At 43.7% G+C, this 15,892-nt stretch overlaps 6 non-coding genes across 6 annotated transcripts; all 6 read right to left on the reverse strand.

Annotated features, from left to right (window-relative positions):
* Positions 1 to 3,668: 3,668 nt before the first annotated feature.
* trnae-cuc (transfer RNA glutamic acid (anticodon CUC)) lies at positions 3,669 to 3,740 on the reverse strand. The gene has a single exon. It is a non-coding gene; the product is annotated as a tRNA-Glu (tRNA).
* A 2,462-nt stretch (positions 3,741 to 6,202) lies between these two features.
* Positions 6,203 to 6,274, reverse strand: trnae-uuc (transfer RNA glutamic acid (anticodon UUC)). Its single transcript has one exon. It is a non-coding gene; the product is annotated as a tRNA-Glu (tRNA).
* A 2,466-nt stretch (positions 6,275 to 8,740) lies between these two features.
* Positions 8,741 to 8,812, reverse strand: trnae-uuc (transfer RNA glutamic acid (anticodon UUC)). The gene has a single exon. It is a non-coding gene; the product is annotated as a tRNA-Glu (tRNA).
* A 2,466-nt stretch (positions 8,813 to 11,278) lies between these two features.
* On the reverse strand, positions 11,279 to 11,350 carry trnae-uuc (transfer RNA glutamic acid (anticodon UUC)). Its single transcript has one exon. It is a non-coding gene; the product is annotated as a tRNA-Glu (tRNA).
* A 2,454-nt stretch (positions 11,351 to 13,804) lies between these two features.
* trnae-uuc (transfer RNA glutamic acid (anticodon UUC)) lies at positions 13,805 to 13,876 on the reverse strand. Its single transcript has one exon. It is a non-coding gene; the product is annotated as a tRNA-Glu (tRNA).
* Positions 13,877 to 15,061: 1,185 nt separating this feature from the next.
* trnae-cuc (transfer RNA glutamic acid (anticodon CUC)) lies at positions 15,062 to 15,133 on the reverse strand. The gene has a single exon. It is a non-coding gene; the product is annotated as a tRNA-Glu (tRNA).
* Positions 15,134 to 15,892: the final 759 nt, after the last annotated feature.

The raw sequence follows: 15,892 nt of genomic DNA on the forward strand, positions 1-15,892 counted from the left end.
ACATCTTAAGCTAATCACAACACCGATTGTTGTTCGCTGGAACATGAAATCGACAGTGAGGTGAAATAGTCCCAAAAGCTGCTCATGTGTAACTTCCAATTTCCAAAACCCACCAACTTGATCACTGTGGCTCCTGTGAAACTTACAACACAACATCCGGCAGACATTCATCAGTAAATAGAAATAACTCATTTCAATTGTTAAAAACATTTTTTGTCGCAATTAAGTTTTGATCAAAATGTGAAGTTTCCAGTTGATGTTGATCTTTTTCTGAAGTGAAACTATCACGTTTGCTGAACATAAACAACCCCCCCTGTTTCAGACAGGGCACGAACATTAAAACTTACTCATCTGTAATTATGAGGCAAAGCTTCCTCGTTCCGATTTGTTGTTAAACATTAACACAACACGTCATCTCACAGCCTTGTGACATTTACACTTTTGGAATGTGTTTCTCTCTTGCCCGGCTTCACAGTGGGTGAGAGAGGGACAAGCAGCAGGATTTTACCCTAATTCTCCATTCACCCGCTGCCAGCAGAACGCGGGGACTGCAGCTTCAATCAGCGGCTAACTGCCCATCCCGGGGACACTGTAACCAGGACCAAAGCTCCCAATACACCGAGCACAGGCTCAGAAACATGCAGGTAGATTATACCCCGCTCACTTAACCTCCGAGCAGCATTTACACAATCCCTCAGTGAGTATCATTTCCTTTGAGCTTCTTCTGTTGTATTCAGCTCCTGTGACCTCAATGGACTGAATAATTTGAGTTCGAAGTTTTCTTGTCATCACGCCCGAGATTCGGACCCTGATCGGGCGTGGGGGGGGGGGGGGGGGGGGGGGGGGGGAGGGGGGGATTATTGTGCCTGTGTGAGCATCGAAATCTGGCCCAATACCACTCAAAATTTCGCTTGCTTCATAATCTCTCTCACTTTGCAGCCAATCACTGTCCGTTTCTTCCTGCCTCTGTATTTGTTCTCCACCTGCTGCACTCGTGACTTTTTCAGCTCTGATGTGAAACGACAAATGTCACTGAACTGATTCTGGCACAGCTCTTTTCTGTGAAACTGCGATTCAGCTTCATTGAACATTCTGCTGGACAACAATAATTGATCATTTCCTAACCGGGAATCGAACCGGGCCGCGGCGGTGAAAGCGCCGAATACTAACCACTAGACCACCAGGGAAACTAACGACAAAAAATGTAACCTGGGTTGACAGTATATCACTCACCTTTTATTTTGATTTCCGAGTTTTCATTAGAAGGATACAAAATTACATGTTTAAAATGAACACAAGTGACATCTTCAGCCAATCACAACACCGATTGTTGTTCGCTGTAACATGAAATCGACAGTGAGGTGAAATAGTCCCAAAAGCTGCTCATGTGTAACTTCCAATTTCCTAAACCCACCAACCTTATCACTGTGGCCCCTGTGAAACTGACAACACGTCATCCGGCGTACATTCATTCGTAATTTCAAATAACTCATTTTAATTTTTGAAAACATAATTAATCCTTTTCGCAATTAAGTTTTGATCAAAATTAGAATAGTTTCCAATTTTTGTTGATCTTTTTCTGAACTGAAACTATCACGTTTGCGGAACAAACACAAACTCTCCTGTTTCACACTGGGCAGGAATATTAAAAAGTACTCATCTGTAACTATGAGGAAAGCTTCCTGGTTCCGATATGTTGTTAAACGTTAACACAACACGTCATCTCACAGCCCTGTGACATTTACACTTCCACAAGTTTTGAATGAGATTATTTCTTGCCTGGCTCTACAGTGGGTGAGAGAGGGACAAGCAGCAGGATTTTACCCGAACGCGGGGACTGCAGCTTCAATCAGCGGGTTACTGCCCATCCCGGGGACACTCCAACCAGGAGCAAAGCTCCCAATACACCGAGCACAGGCTCAGCAACATGCAGGTAGATTATACCCCGCTCACTTAACCTCCGAGCAGCATTTACACAATTCCTCAGTCAGTGGAACATCCTTTGAGCTTCTTTAGGTGTATTCAGATCCTGTGACCTCAATGGACTGAAAAATTTCAGTGAGAAGTTTTCTTGTCATCACGTTGGAGATTTGCACCCAGATCGGGGAGATATTTCTGTCTGTGAGAGCAATAACATCTGGCCCAATACCACGCAGGTTTGCGCTTGCGTCAACATCTCTCCCACTTGCACTGCAGCCAATCACTGACCGTTTCTTCCTGCCTCTGTATTTGTTCTCGACCTGATGCACTTGTGACTTTTTCAGCTCTGATGTGAAACGACAAATATCACTTTTCTGATTCTGGCAGAGCTCTTTCCTGTGAAACTGCGATTCAGCTTCGTTGAACGGTTTGGTGGACAACAATAAAGCATCATTCCCTGACCGGGAATTGAACCGGGGCCGCGAGAGCGCCAAATCCTAACAACGAGACCACCAGGGATACTGACAAACAGGGTTTTAACCCGTCTGACAGTATATCATTTGTCTTTCATTCTTATTTCCCAGTTTTAATTAGAAATATACAAAATTACATGTTTAGAATGAACAGAAGTGACATCTTAAGCTAATCACAACAGCAATTGTTGTTCGCTGGACCACGAAATCGACAGTGAGGTGAAATAGCCCAGCAAGCTGCTCATGTGTAACTTCCAATTTCCAAAACCCACCAACTTGATCACTGTGGCTCCTGTGAAACTTACAACGCAACATCCGGCAGACATTCATCAGTAAATAGAAATAACTCATTTCAATTGTTAAAAACATTTTTTGTCGCAATTAAGTTTTGATCAAAATGTGAAGTTTCCAGTTGATGTTGATCTTTTTCTGAAGTGAAACTATCACGTTTGCTGAACATAAACAACCCCCCCTGTTTCAGACAGGGCACGAACATTAAAACTTACTCATCTGTAATTATGAGGCAAAGCTTCCTCGTTCCGATTTGTTGTTAAACATTAACACAACACGTCATCTCACAGCCTTGTGACATTTACACTTTTGGAATGTGTTTCTCTCTTGCCCGGCTTCACAGTGGGTAAGAGAGGGACAAGCAGCAGGATTTTACCCTAATTCTCCATTCACCCGCTGCCAGCAGAACGCGGGGACTGCAGCTTCAATCAGCGGCTAACTGCCCATCCCGGGGACACTGTAACCAGGAGCAAGTCTCCCAATACACCGAGCACAGGCTCAGAAACATGCAGGTAGATTATACCCCGCTCACTTAACCTCCGAGCAGCATTTACACAATCCCTCAGTGAGTATCATTTCCTTTGAGCTTCTTCTGTTGTATTCAGCTCCTGTGACCTCAATGGACTGAATAATTTGAGTTCGAAGTATTCTTGTCATCACGACCGAGATTCGGACCCTGATCGGGCGTGGGGGGGGGGGGGGGGGGGGGGGGCGGGGGGGGGGGATTATTGTGCCTGTGTGAGCATCAAAATCTGGCCCAATACCACTCAAAATTTCGCTTGCTTCATAATCTCTCTCACTTTGCAGCCAATCACTGTCCGTTTCTTCCTGCCTCTGTATTTGTTCTCCACCTGATGCACTTGTGACTTTTTAAGCTCTGATGTGAAACGACAAATATCACTTAACTGATTCTGGCAGAGCTATTTTCTGTGAAACTGCGATTCAGCTTCGTTGAATAGTTTGGTGGACAATAATAATTCATCATTCCCTGACCGGGAATTGAACCCGGGCCGCGGCGGTGAGAGCGCCGAATCCTAACCACTAGACAACCAGGGAAACTGACAAACAAGGTTTTAACCCGTCTGACAGTATATCATTCGCCTTTCATTCTTATTTCCCAGGTTTAATTAGAAATATACAAAATTACATATTTAGAATGAACAGAAGTGACATCTTTAGCTAATCACAACAGCAATTGTTGTTCGCTGGAACATGAAATCGGCAGTGAGGTGAAATAGCCCAACAAGCTGCTCATGTGTAACTTCCAATTTCCAAATCCCACCAACTTGATCACTGTGGCTCCTGTGAAACTCACAACGCAACATCCGGCAGACATTCATCAGTAAATAGAAATAACTCATTTCAATTGTTAAAAACATTTTTTGTCGCAATTAAGTTTTGATCAAAATTTGAAGTTTCCAGTTTATGTTGATCTTTTTCTGAAGTGAAACTATCACGTTTGCTGAACAGACACAAACTCCCCTGTTTCAGACAGGGCACGAACATTAAAACTTACTCATCTGTAATTATGAGGTAAAGCTTCCTCGTTCCGATTTGTTGTTAAACATTAACACAACACGTCATCTCACAGCCTTGTGACATTTACACTTTTGGAATGTGTTTCTCTCTTCCCCGGCTCCACAGTGGGTGAGAGAGGGACAAGCAGCAGGATTTTACCCTAATTCTCCATTCACCCGCTGCCAGCAGAACGCGGGGACTGCAGCTTCAATCAGCGGCTAACTGCCCATCCCGGGGACACTCCAACCAGGAGCAAAGCTCCCAATACACCGAGCACCGGCTCAGAAACATGCAGGTAGATTATACCCCGCTCACTTAACCTCCGAGCAGCATTTACACAATCCCTCAGTCAGTGGAACATCCTTTGAGCTTCTTCTGTTGTATTGAGATCCTGTGACCTCAATGGACTGAATAATTTCAGCGAGAAGTTTTCTTGTCGTCACGTTGGAGATTTGCACCGAGATCGGGGAGATATTTCTGTCTGTGAGAGCAATATCATCTGACCCAACACCACGCAGATTTGCGATGCGTCAACATCTCTCTCACTTGCATTGCAGCCAATCACTGACCGTTTCTTCCTGCCTCTGTATTTGTTCTCGACCTGATGCACTTGTGACTTTTTAAGCTCTGATGTGAAACGACAAATATCACTTAACTGATTCTGGCAGAGCTATTTTCTGTGAAACTGCGATTCAGCTTCGTTGAACAGTTTGGTGGACAAAAATAATTCATCATTCCCTGACCGGGAATTGAACCCGGGCCGCGGAGGTGAGAGCGACGAATCCTAACCACTAGACAACCAGGGAAACTGACAAACAAGGTTTTAACCCGTCTGACAGTATATCATTCGCCTTTCATTCTTACTTCCCAGGTTTAATTAGAAATATACAAAATTACATATTTAGAATGAACAGAAGTGACATCTTTAGCTAATCACAACAGCAATTGTTGTTCGCTGGAACATGAAATCGACAGTGAGGTGAAATAGCCCAACAAGCTGCTCATGTGTAACTTCCAATTTCCAAAACCCACCAACTTGATCACCGTGGCTCCTGTGAAACTCACAACGCAACATCCGGCAGACATTCATCAGTAAATAGAAATAACTCATTTCAATTGTTAAAAACATTTTTTGTCGCAATTAAGTTTTGATCAAAATTTGAAGTTTCCAGTTTATGTTGATCTTTTTCTGAAGTGAAACTATCACGTTTGCTGAACAGACACAAACTCCCCTGTTTCAGACAGGGCACGAACATTAAAACTTACTCATCTGTAATTATGAGGTGAAGCTTCCTCGTTCCGATTTGTTGTTAAACATTAACACAACACGTCATCTCACAGCCTTGTGACATTTACACTTTTGGAATGTGTTTCTCTCTTCCCCGGCTCCACAGTGGGTGAGAGAGGGACAAGCAGCAGGATTTTACCCTAATTCTCCATTCACCCGCTGCCAGCAGAACGCGGGGACTGCAGCTTCAATCAGCGGCTAACTGCCCATCCCGGGGACACTCCAACCAGGAGCAAAGCTCCCAATACACCGAGCACCGGCTCAGAAACATGCAGGTAGATTATACCCCGCTCACTTAACCTCCGAGCAGCATTTACACAATCCCTCAGTGAGTATCATTTCCTTTGAGCTTCTTCTGTTGTCTTCAGCTCCTGTGACCTCAATGGACTGAATAATTTGAGTTCGAAGTTTTCTTGTCATCACGCCCGAGATTCGGACCCTGATCGGGCGTGGGGGGATTATTGTGCCCGTGTGAGCATCAAAATCTGGCCCAATACCACTCAAATTTTCGCTTGCTTCATAATCTCTCTCACTTTGCAGCCAATCACTGTCCGTTTCTTCCTGCCCCTGTCTTTGTTCTCGACCTGCTGCACTTGTGACTTTTTCAGCTCTGAAACAACAAATGTCACTGAACTGATTCTGGCAGAGCTCTTTTCTGTGAAACTGCGATTCAGTTTCATTGAACATTCTGCTGGACAACAACAATTGATCATTCCCTGACCGGGAATCGAACCCGGGCCGCGGCGGTGAAAGCGCCGAATCCTAACCACTAGACCACCAGGGAAACTAACGACAAAAAATGTAACCTGGGTTGACAGTATATCACTCACCTTTTATTTTGATTTCCGAGTTTTCATTAGAAGTATACAAAATTACATGTTTAAAATGAACACAAGTGACATCTTCAGCCAATCACAACACTGATTGTTGTTCGCTGTAGCATGAAATCGACAGTGAGGTGAAATAGTCCCAAAAGCTGCTCATGTATAACTTCCAATTTCCTAAACCCACCAACCTTATCACTGTGGCCCCCGTGAAACTGACAACACGTCACCCGGCGTACATTCATTCGTAATTTCAAATAACTCATTTTAATTTTTGAAAACATAATTAATCCTTTTCGCAATTAAGTTTTGATCAAAATTAGAATAGTTTCCAATTTTTGTTGATCTTTTTCTGAACTGAAACTATCACGTTTGCGGAACAAACACAAACTCTCCTGTTTCACACTGGGCAGGAATATTAAAAAGTACTCATCTGTAACTATGAGGAAATCTTCCTGGTTCCGATATGTTGTTAAACGTTAACACAACACGTCATCTCACAGCCCTGTGACATTTACACTTCCACAACTTTTGAATGAGATTATTTCTTGCCTGGCTCTACAGTGGGTGAGAGAGGGACAAGCAGCAGGATTTTCCCCGAACGCGGGGACTGCAGCTTCAATCAGCGGGTTACTGCCCATCCCGGGGACACTCCAACCAGGAGCAAAGCTCCCAATACACCGAGCACAGGCTCAGAAACATGCAGGTAGATTATACCCCGCTCACTTAACCTCCGAACAGCATTTACACAATCCCTCAGTCAGTGGAACATCCTTTGAGCTTCTTCTGTTGTATTCAGATCCTGTGACCTCAATGGACTGAATAATTTCAGTGAGAAGTTTTCTTGTCGTCACGTTGGAGATTTGCACCGAGATCGGGGAGATATTTCTGTCTGTGAGAGCAATAACATCTGACCCAACACCACGCAGATTTGCGATGCGTCAACATCTCTCTCACTTGCATTGCAGCCAATCACTGACCGTTTCTTCCTGCCTCTGTATTTGTTCTCGACCTGATGCACTTGTGACTTTTTAAGCTCTGATGTGAAACGACAAATATCACTTAACTGATTCTGGCAGAGCTATTTTCTGTGAAACTGCGATTCAGCTTCGTTGAATAGTTTGGTGGACAATAATAATTCATCGTTCCCTGAACGGGAATTGAAGCCGGGCCGCGGCGGTGAGAGCGCCGAATCCTAACCACTAGACAACCAGGGAAACTGACAAACAAGGTTTTAACCCGTCTGACAGTATATCATTCGCCTTTCATTCTTATTTCCCAGGTTTAATTAGAAATATACAAAATTACATATTTAGAATGAACAGAAGTGACATCTTTAGCTAATCACAACAGCAATTGTTGTTCGCTGGAACATGAAATCGACAGTGAGGTGAAATAGCCCAACAAGCTGCTCATGTGTAACTTCCAATTTCCAAAACCCACCAACTTGATCACTGTGGCTCCTGTGAAACTCACAACGCAACATCCGGCAGACATTCATCAGTAAATAGAAATAACTCATTTCAATTGTTAAAAACATTTTTTGTCGCAATTAAGTTTTGATCAAAATTTGAAGTTTCCAGTTTATGTTGATCTTTTTCTGAAGTGAAACTATCACGTTTGCTGAACAGACACAAACTCCCCTGTTTCAGACAGGGCACGAACATTAAAACTTACTCATCTGTAATTATGAGGTAAAGCTTCCTCGTTCCGATTTGTTGTTAAACATTAACACAACACGTCATCTCACAGCCTTGTGACATTTACACTTTTGGAATGTGTTTCTCTCTTCCCCGGCTCCACAGTGGGTGAGAGAGGGACAAGCAGCAGGATTTTACCCTAATTCTCCATTCACCCGCTGCCAGCAGAACGCGGGGACTGCAGCTTCAATCAGCGGCTAACTGCCCATCCCGGGGACACTGTAACCAGGACCAAAGCTCCCAATACACCGAGCACAGGCTCAGAAACATGCAGGTAGATTATACCCCGCTCACTTAACCTCCGAGCAGCATTTACACAATCCTTCAGTGAGTATCATTTCCTTTGAGCTTCTTCTGTTGTCTTCAGCTCCTGTGACCTCAATGGACTGAATAATTTGAGTTCGAAGTTTTCTTGTCATCACGCCCGAGATTCGGACCCTGATCGGGCGTGGGGGGGAGGGGGGGGGGGGGATTATTGTGCCCGTGTGAGCATCAAAATCTGGCCCAATACCACTCAAATTTTCGCTTGCTTCATAATCTCTCTCACTTTGCAGCCAATCACTGTCCGTTTCTTCCTGCCCCTGTCTTTGTTCTCGACCTGCTGCACTTGTGACTTTTTCAGCTCTGAAACAACAAATGTCACTGAACTGATTCTGGCAGAGCTCTTTTCTGTGAAACTGCGATTCAGTTTCATTGAACATTCTGCTGGACAACAATAATTGATCATTCCCTGACCGGAAATCGAACCCGGGCCGCGGCGGTGAAAGCGCCGAATCCTAACCACTAGACCACCAGGGAAACTAACGACAAAAAATGTAACCTGGGTTGACAGTATATCACTCACCTTTTATTTTGATTTCCGAGTTTTCATTAGAAGTATACAAAATTACATGTTTTAAATGAACACAAGTGACATCTTCAGCCAATCACAACACCGATTGTTGTTCGCTGGAACATGAAATCGACAGTGAGGTGAAATAGTCCCAAAAGCTGCTCATGTGTAAATTCCAATTTCCTAAACCCACCAACCTTATCACTGTGGCCCCTGTGAAACTGACAACACGTCACCCGGCGTACATTCATTCGTAATTTCAAATAACTCATTTTAATTTTTGAAAACATAATTAATCCTTTTCGCAATTAAGTTTTGATCAAAATTAGAATAGTTTCCAATTTTTGTTGATCTTTTTCTGAACTGAAACTATCACGTTTGCGGAACAAACACAAACTCTCCTGTTTCACACTGGGCAGGAATATTAAAAAGTACTCATCTGTAACTATGAGGAAAGCTTCCTGGTTCCGATATGTTGTTAAACGTTAACACAACACGTCATCTCACAGCCCTGTGACATTTACACTTCCACAAGTTTTGAATGAGATTATTTCTTGCCTGGCTCTACAGTGGGTGAGAGAGGGACAAGCAGCAGGATTTTACCCGAACGCGGGGACTGCAGCTTCAATCAGCGGGTTACTGCCCATCCCGGGGACACTCCAACCAGGAGCAAAGCTCCCAATACACCGAGCACAGGCTCAGAAACATGCAGGTAGATTATACCCCGCTCACTTAACCTCCGAGCAGCATTTACACAATCCCTCAGTCAGTGGAACATCCTTTGAGCTTCTTCTGTTGTATTCAGATCCTGTGACCTCAATGGACTGAATAATTTCAGTGAGAAGTTTTCTTGTCGTCACGTTGGAGATTTGCACCGAGATCGGGGAGATATTTCTGTCTGTGAGAGCAATAACATCTGACCCAACACCACGCAGATTTGCGATGCGTCAACATCTCTCTCACTTGCATTGCAGCCAATCACTGACCGTTTCTTCCTGCCTCTGTATTTGTTCTCGACCTGATGCACTTGTGACTTTTTCAGCTCTGATGTGAAACGACAAATATCACTTAACTGATTCTGGCAGAGCTATTTTCTGTGAAACTGCGATTCAGCTTCGTTGAACAGTTTGGTGGACAAAAATAATTCATCATTCCCTGACCGGGAATTGAACCCGGGCCGCGAAAGTGAGAGCGCCGAATCCTAACCACTAGACAACCAGGGAAACTGACAAACAAGGTTTTAACCCGTCTGACAGTATATCATTCGCCTTTCATTCTTATTTCCCAGGTTTAATTAGAAATATACAAAATTACATATTTAGAATGAACAGAAGTGACATCTTTAGCTAATCACAACAGCAATTGTTGTTCGCTGGAACATGAAATCGACAGTGAGGTGAAATAGCCCAACAAGCTGCTCATGTGTAACTTCCAATTTCCAAAACCCACCAACTTGATCACCGTGGCTCCTGTGAAACTCACAACGCAACATCCGGCAGACATTCATCAGTAAATAGAAATAACTCATTTCAATTGTTAAAAACATTTTTTGTCGCAATTAAGTTTTGATCAAAATTTGAAGTTTCCAGTTTATGTTGATCTTTTTCTGAAGTGAAACTATCACGTTTGCTGAACAGACACAAACTCCCCTGTTTCAGACAGGGCACGAACATTAAAACTTACTCATCTGTAATTATGAGGTAAAGCTTCCTCGTTCCGATTTGTTGTTAAACATTAACACAACACGTCATCTCACAGCCTTGTGACATTTACACTTTTGGAATGTGTTTCTCTCTTCCCCGGCTCCACAGTGGGTGAGAGAGGGACAAGCAGCAGGATTTTACCCTAATTCTCCATTCACCCGCTGCCAGCAGAACGCGGGGACTGCAGCTTCAATCAGCGGCTAACTGCCCATCCCGGGGACACTGTAACCAGGACCAAAGCTCCCAATACACCGAGCACAGGCTCAGAAACATGCAGGTAGATTATACCCCGCTCACTTAACCTCCGAGCAGCATTTACACAATCCCTCAGTGAGTATCATTTCCTTTGAGCTTCTTCTGTTGTCTTCAGCTCCTGTGACCTCAATGGACTGAATAATTTGAGTTCGAAGTTTTCTTGTCATCACGCCCGAGATTCGGACCCTGATCGGGCGTGGGGGGGGGGGGGGGGGGGGGGTGGGGATTATTGTGCCCGTGTGAGCATCAAAATCTGGCCTAATAGCACTCAAATTTTCGCTTGCTTCATAATCTCTCTCACTTTGCAGCCAATCACTGTCCGTTTCTTCCTGCCCCTGTCTTTGTTCTCGACCTGCTGCACTTGTGACTTTTTCAGCTCTGAAACAACAAATGTCACTGAACTGATTCTGGCAGAGCTCTTTTCTGTGAAACTGCGATTCATTGAACATTCTGCTAGACAACAACAATTGATCATTCCCTGACCGGGAATCGAACCCGGGCCGCGGCGGTGAAAGCGCCGAATCCTAACCACTAGACCACCAGGGATAATAACGACAAAAAATGTAACCTGGGTTGACAGTATATCACTCACCTTTTATTTTGATTTCCGAGTTTTCATTAGAAGTATACAAAATTACATGTTTAAAATGAACACAAGTGACATCTTCAGCCAATCACAACACCGATTGTTGTTCGCTGTAACATGAAATCGACAGTGAGGTGAAATAGTCCCAAAAGCTGCTCATGTGTAACTTCCAATTTCCTAAACCCACCAACCTTATCACTGTGGCCCCCGTGAAACTGACAACACGTCACCCGGCGTACATTCATTCGTAATTTCAAATAACTCATTTTAATTTTTGAAAACATAATTAATCCTTTTCGCAATTAAGTTTTGATCAAAATTAGAATAGTTTCCAATTTTTGTTGATCTTTTTCTGAACTGAAACTATCACGTTTGCGGAACAAACACAAACTCTCCTGTTTCACACTGGGCAGGAATATTAAAAAGTACTCATCTGTAACTATGAGGAAAGCTTCCTGGTTCCGATATGTTGTTAAACGTTAACACAACACGTCATCTCACAGCCCTGTGACATTTACACTTCCACAAGTTTTGAATGAGATTATTTCTTGCCTGGCTCTACAGTGGGTGAGAGAGGGACAAGCAGCAGGATTTTCCCCGAACGCGGGGACTGCAGCTTCAATCAGCGGGTTACTGCCCATCCCGGGGACACTCCAACCAGGAGCAAAGCTCCCAATACACCGAGCACAGGCTCAGAAACATGCAGGTAGATTATACCCCGCTCACTTAACCTCCGAACAGCATTTACACAATCCCTCAGTCAGTGGAACATCCTTTGAACTTCTTCTGTTGTATTCAGATCCTGTGACCTCAATGGACTGAATAATTTCAGTGAGAAGTTTTCTTGTCGTCACGTTGGAGATTTGCACCGAGATCGGGGAGATATTTCTGTCTGTGAGAGCAATAACATCTGGCCCAATACCACGCAGGTTTGCGCTTGCGTCAACACCTCTCTCACTTGCACTGCAGCCAATCACTGACCGTTTCTTCCTGCCTCTGTATTTGTTCTCGACCTGATGCACTTGTGACTTTTTCAGCTCTGATGTGAAACGACAAATATCACTTAACTGATTCTGGCAGAGCTATTTTCTGTGAAACTGCGATTCAGCTTCGTTGAATAGTTTGGTGGACAATAATAATTCATCATTCCCTGACCGGGAATTGAACCGGGGCCGCGAGAGCGCCAAATCCTAACCACGAGACCACCAGGGATACTGACAAACAGGGTTTTAACCCGTCTGACAGCATATCATTTGTCTTTCATTCTTATTTCCCAGTTTTAATTAGAAATATACAAAATTACATGTTTAGAATGAACAGAAGTGACATCTTAAGCTAATCACAACAGCAATTGTTGTTCGCTGGACCACGAAATCGACAGTGAGGTGAAATAGCCCAGCAAGCTGCTCATGTGTAACTTCCAATTTCCAAAACCCACCAACTTGATCACTGTGGCTCCTTTGAAACTTACAACGCAACATCCGGCAGACATTCATCAGTAAATAGAAATAACTCATTTCAATTGTTAAAAACATTTTTTGTCGCAATTAAGTTTTGATCAAAATTTGAAGTTTCCAGTTTATGTTGATCTTTTTCTGAAGTGAAACTATCACGTTTGCTGAACATAAACAAACTCCCCTGTTTCAGACAGGGCAGGAACATTAAAACTTACTCATCTGTAATTATGAGGCAAAGCTTCCTCGTTCCGATTTGATGTTAAACATTAACACAACACGTCATCTCACAGCCTTGTGACATTTACACTTTTACAAGTTTGGAATGTGTTTCTCTCTTGCCCGGCTTCACAGTGGGTGAGAGAGGGACAAGCAGCAGGATTTTACCCTAATTCTCCATTCACCCGCTGCCAGCAGAACGCGGGGACTGCAGCTTCAATCAGCGGCTAACTGCCCATCCCGGGGACACTGTAACCAGGACCAAAGCTCCCAATACACCGAGCACAGGCTCAGAAACATGCAGGTAGATTATACCCCGCTCACTTAACCTCCGAGCAGCATTTACACAATCCCTCAGTGAGTATCATTTCCTTTGAGCTTCTTCTGTTGTATTCAACTCCTGTGACCTCAATGGACTGAATAATTTGAGTTCGAAGTTTTCTTGTCATCACGCCCGAGATTCGGACCCTGATCGGGCGTGGGGGGATTATTGTGCCCGTGTGAGCATCAAAATCTGGCCCAATACCACTCAAATTTTCGCTTGCTTCATAATCTCTCTCACTTTGCAGCCAATCACTGTCCGTTTCTTCCTGCCCCTGTCTTTGTTCTCGACCTGCTGCACTTGTGACTTTTTCAGCTCTGAAACAACAAATGTCACTGAACTGATTCTGGCAGAGCTCTTTTCTGTGAAACTGCGATTCAGTTTCATTGAACATTCTGCTGGACAACAACAATTGATCATTCCCTGACCGGGAATCGAACCCGGGCCGCGGCGGTGAAAGCGCCGAATCCTAACCACTAGACCACCAGGGAAACTAACGACAAAAAATGTAACCTGGGTTGACAGTATATCACTCACCTTTTATTTTGATTTCCGAGTTTTCATTAGAAGTATACAAAATTACATGTTTAAAATGAACACAAGTGACATCTTCAGCCAATCACAACACTGATTGTTGTTCGCTGTAGCATGAAATCGACAGTGAGGTGAAATAGTCCCAAAAGCTGCTCATGTATAACTTCCAATTTCCTAAACCCACCAACCTTATCACTGTGGCCCCCGTGAAACTGACAACACGTCACCCGGCGTACATTCATTCGTAATTTCAAATAACTCATTTTAATTTTTGAAAACATAATTAATCCTTTTCGCAATTAAGTTTTGATCAAAATTAGAATAGTTTCCAATTTTTGTTGATCTTTTTCTGAACTGAAACTATCACGTTTGCGGAACAAACACAAACTCTCCTGTTTCACACTGGGCAGGAATATTAAAAAGTACTCATCTGTAACTATGAGGAAAGCTTCCTGGTTCCGATATGTTGTTAAACGTTAACACAACACGTCATCTCACAGCCCTGTGACATTTACACTTCCACAACTTTTGAATGAGATTATTTCTTGCCTGGCTCTACAGTGGGTGAGAGAGGGACAAGCAGCAGGATTTTCCCCGAACGCGGGGACTGCAGCTTCAATCAGCGGGTTACTGCCCATCCCGGGGACACTCCAACCAGGAGCAAAGCTCCCAATACACCGAGCACAGGCTCAGAAACATGCAGGTAGATTATACCCCGCTCACTTAACCTCCGAACAGCATTTACACAATCCCTCAGTCAGTGGAACATCCTTTGAGCTTCTTCTGTTGTATTCAGATCCTGTGACCTCAATGGACTGAATAATTTCAGTGAGAAGTTTTCTTGTCGTCACGTTGGAGATTTGCACCGAGATCGGGGAGATATTTCTGTCTGTGAGAGCAATAACATCTGACCCAACACCACGCAGATTTGCGATGCGTCAACATCTCTCTCACTTGCATTGCAGCCAATCACTGACCGTTTCTTCCTGCCTCTGTATTTGTTCTCGACCTGATGCACTTGTGACTTTTTAAGCTCTGATGTGAAACGACAAATATCACTTAACTGATTCTGGCAGAGCTATTTTCTGTGAAACTGCGATTCAGCTTCGTTGAATAGTTTGGTGGACAATAATAATTCATCGTTCCCTGAACGGGAATTGAACCCGGGCCGCGGCGGTGAGAGCGCCGAATCCTAACCACTAGACAACCAGGGAAACTGACAAACAAGGTTTTAACCCGTCTGACAGTATATCATTCGCCTTTCATTCTTATTTCCCAGGTTTAATTAGAAATATACAAAATTACATATTTAGAATGAACAGAAGTGACATCTTTAGCTAATCACAACAGCAATTGTTGTTCGCTGGAACATGAAATCGACAGTGAGGTGAAATAGCCCAACAAGCTGCTCATGTGTAACTTCCAATTTCCAAAACCCACCAACTTGATCACTGTGGCTCCTGTGAAACTCACAACGCAACATCCGGCAGACATTCATCAGTAAATAGAAATAACTCATTTCAATTGTTAAAAACATTTTTTGTCGCAATTAAGTTTTGATCAAAATTTGAAGTTTCCAGTTTATGTTGATCTTTTTCTGAAGTGAAACTATCACGTTTGCTGAACAGACACAAACTCCCCTGTTTCAGACAGGGCACGAACATTAAAACTTACTCATCTGTAATTATGAGGTAAAGCTTCCTCGTTCCGATTTGTTGTTAAACATTAACACAACACGTCATCTCACAGCCTTGTGACATTTACACTTTTGGAATGTGTTTCTCTCTTCCCCGGCTCCACAGTGGGTGAGAGAGGGACAAGCAGCAGGATTTTACCCTAATTCTCCATTCACCCGCTGCCAGCAGAACGCGGGGACTGCAGCTTCAATCAGCGGCTAACTGCCCATCCCGGGGACACTGTAACCAGGACCAAAGCTCCCAATACACCGAGCACAGGCTCAGAAACATGCAGGT

This window comes from Scyliorhinus torazame, chromosome 5, assembly GCF_047496885.1.
Source record: "Scyliorhinus torazame isolate Kashiwa2021f chromosome 5, sScyTor2.1, whole genome shotgun sequence".
In the NCBI taxonomy this organism is placed as follows: Eukaryota; Metazoa; Chordata; class Chondrichthyes; order Carcharhiniformes; family Scyliorhinidae; genus Scyliorhinus; species Scyliorhinus torazame.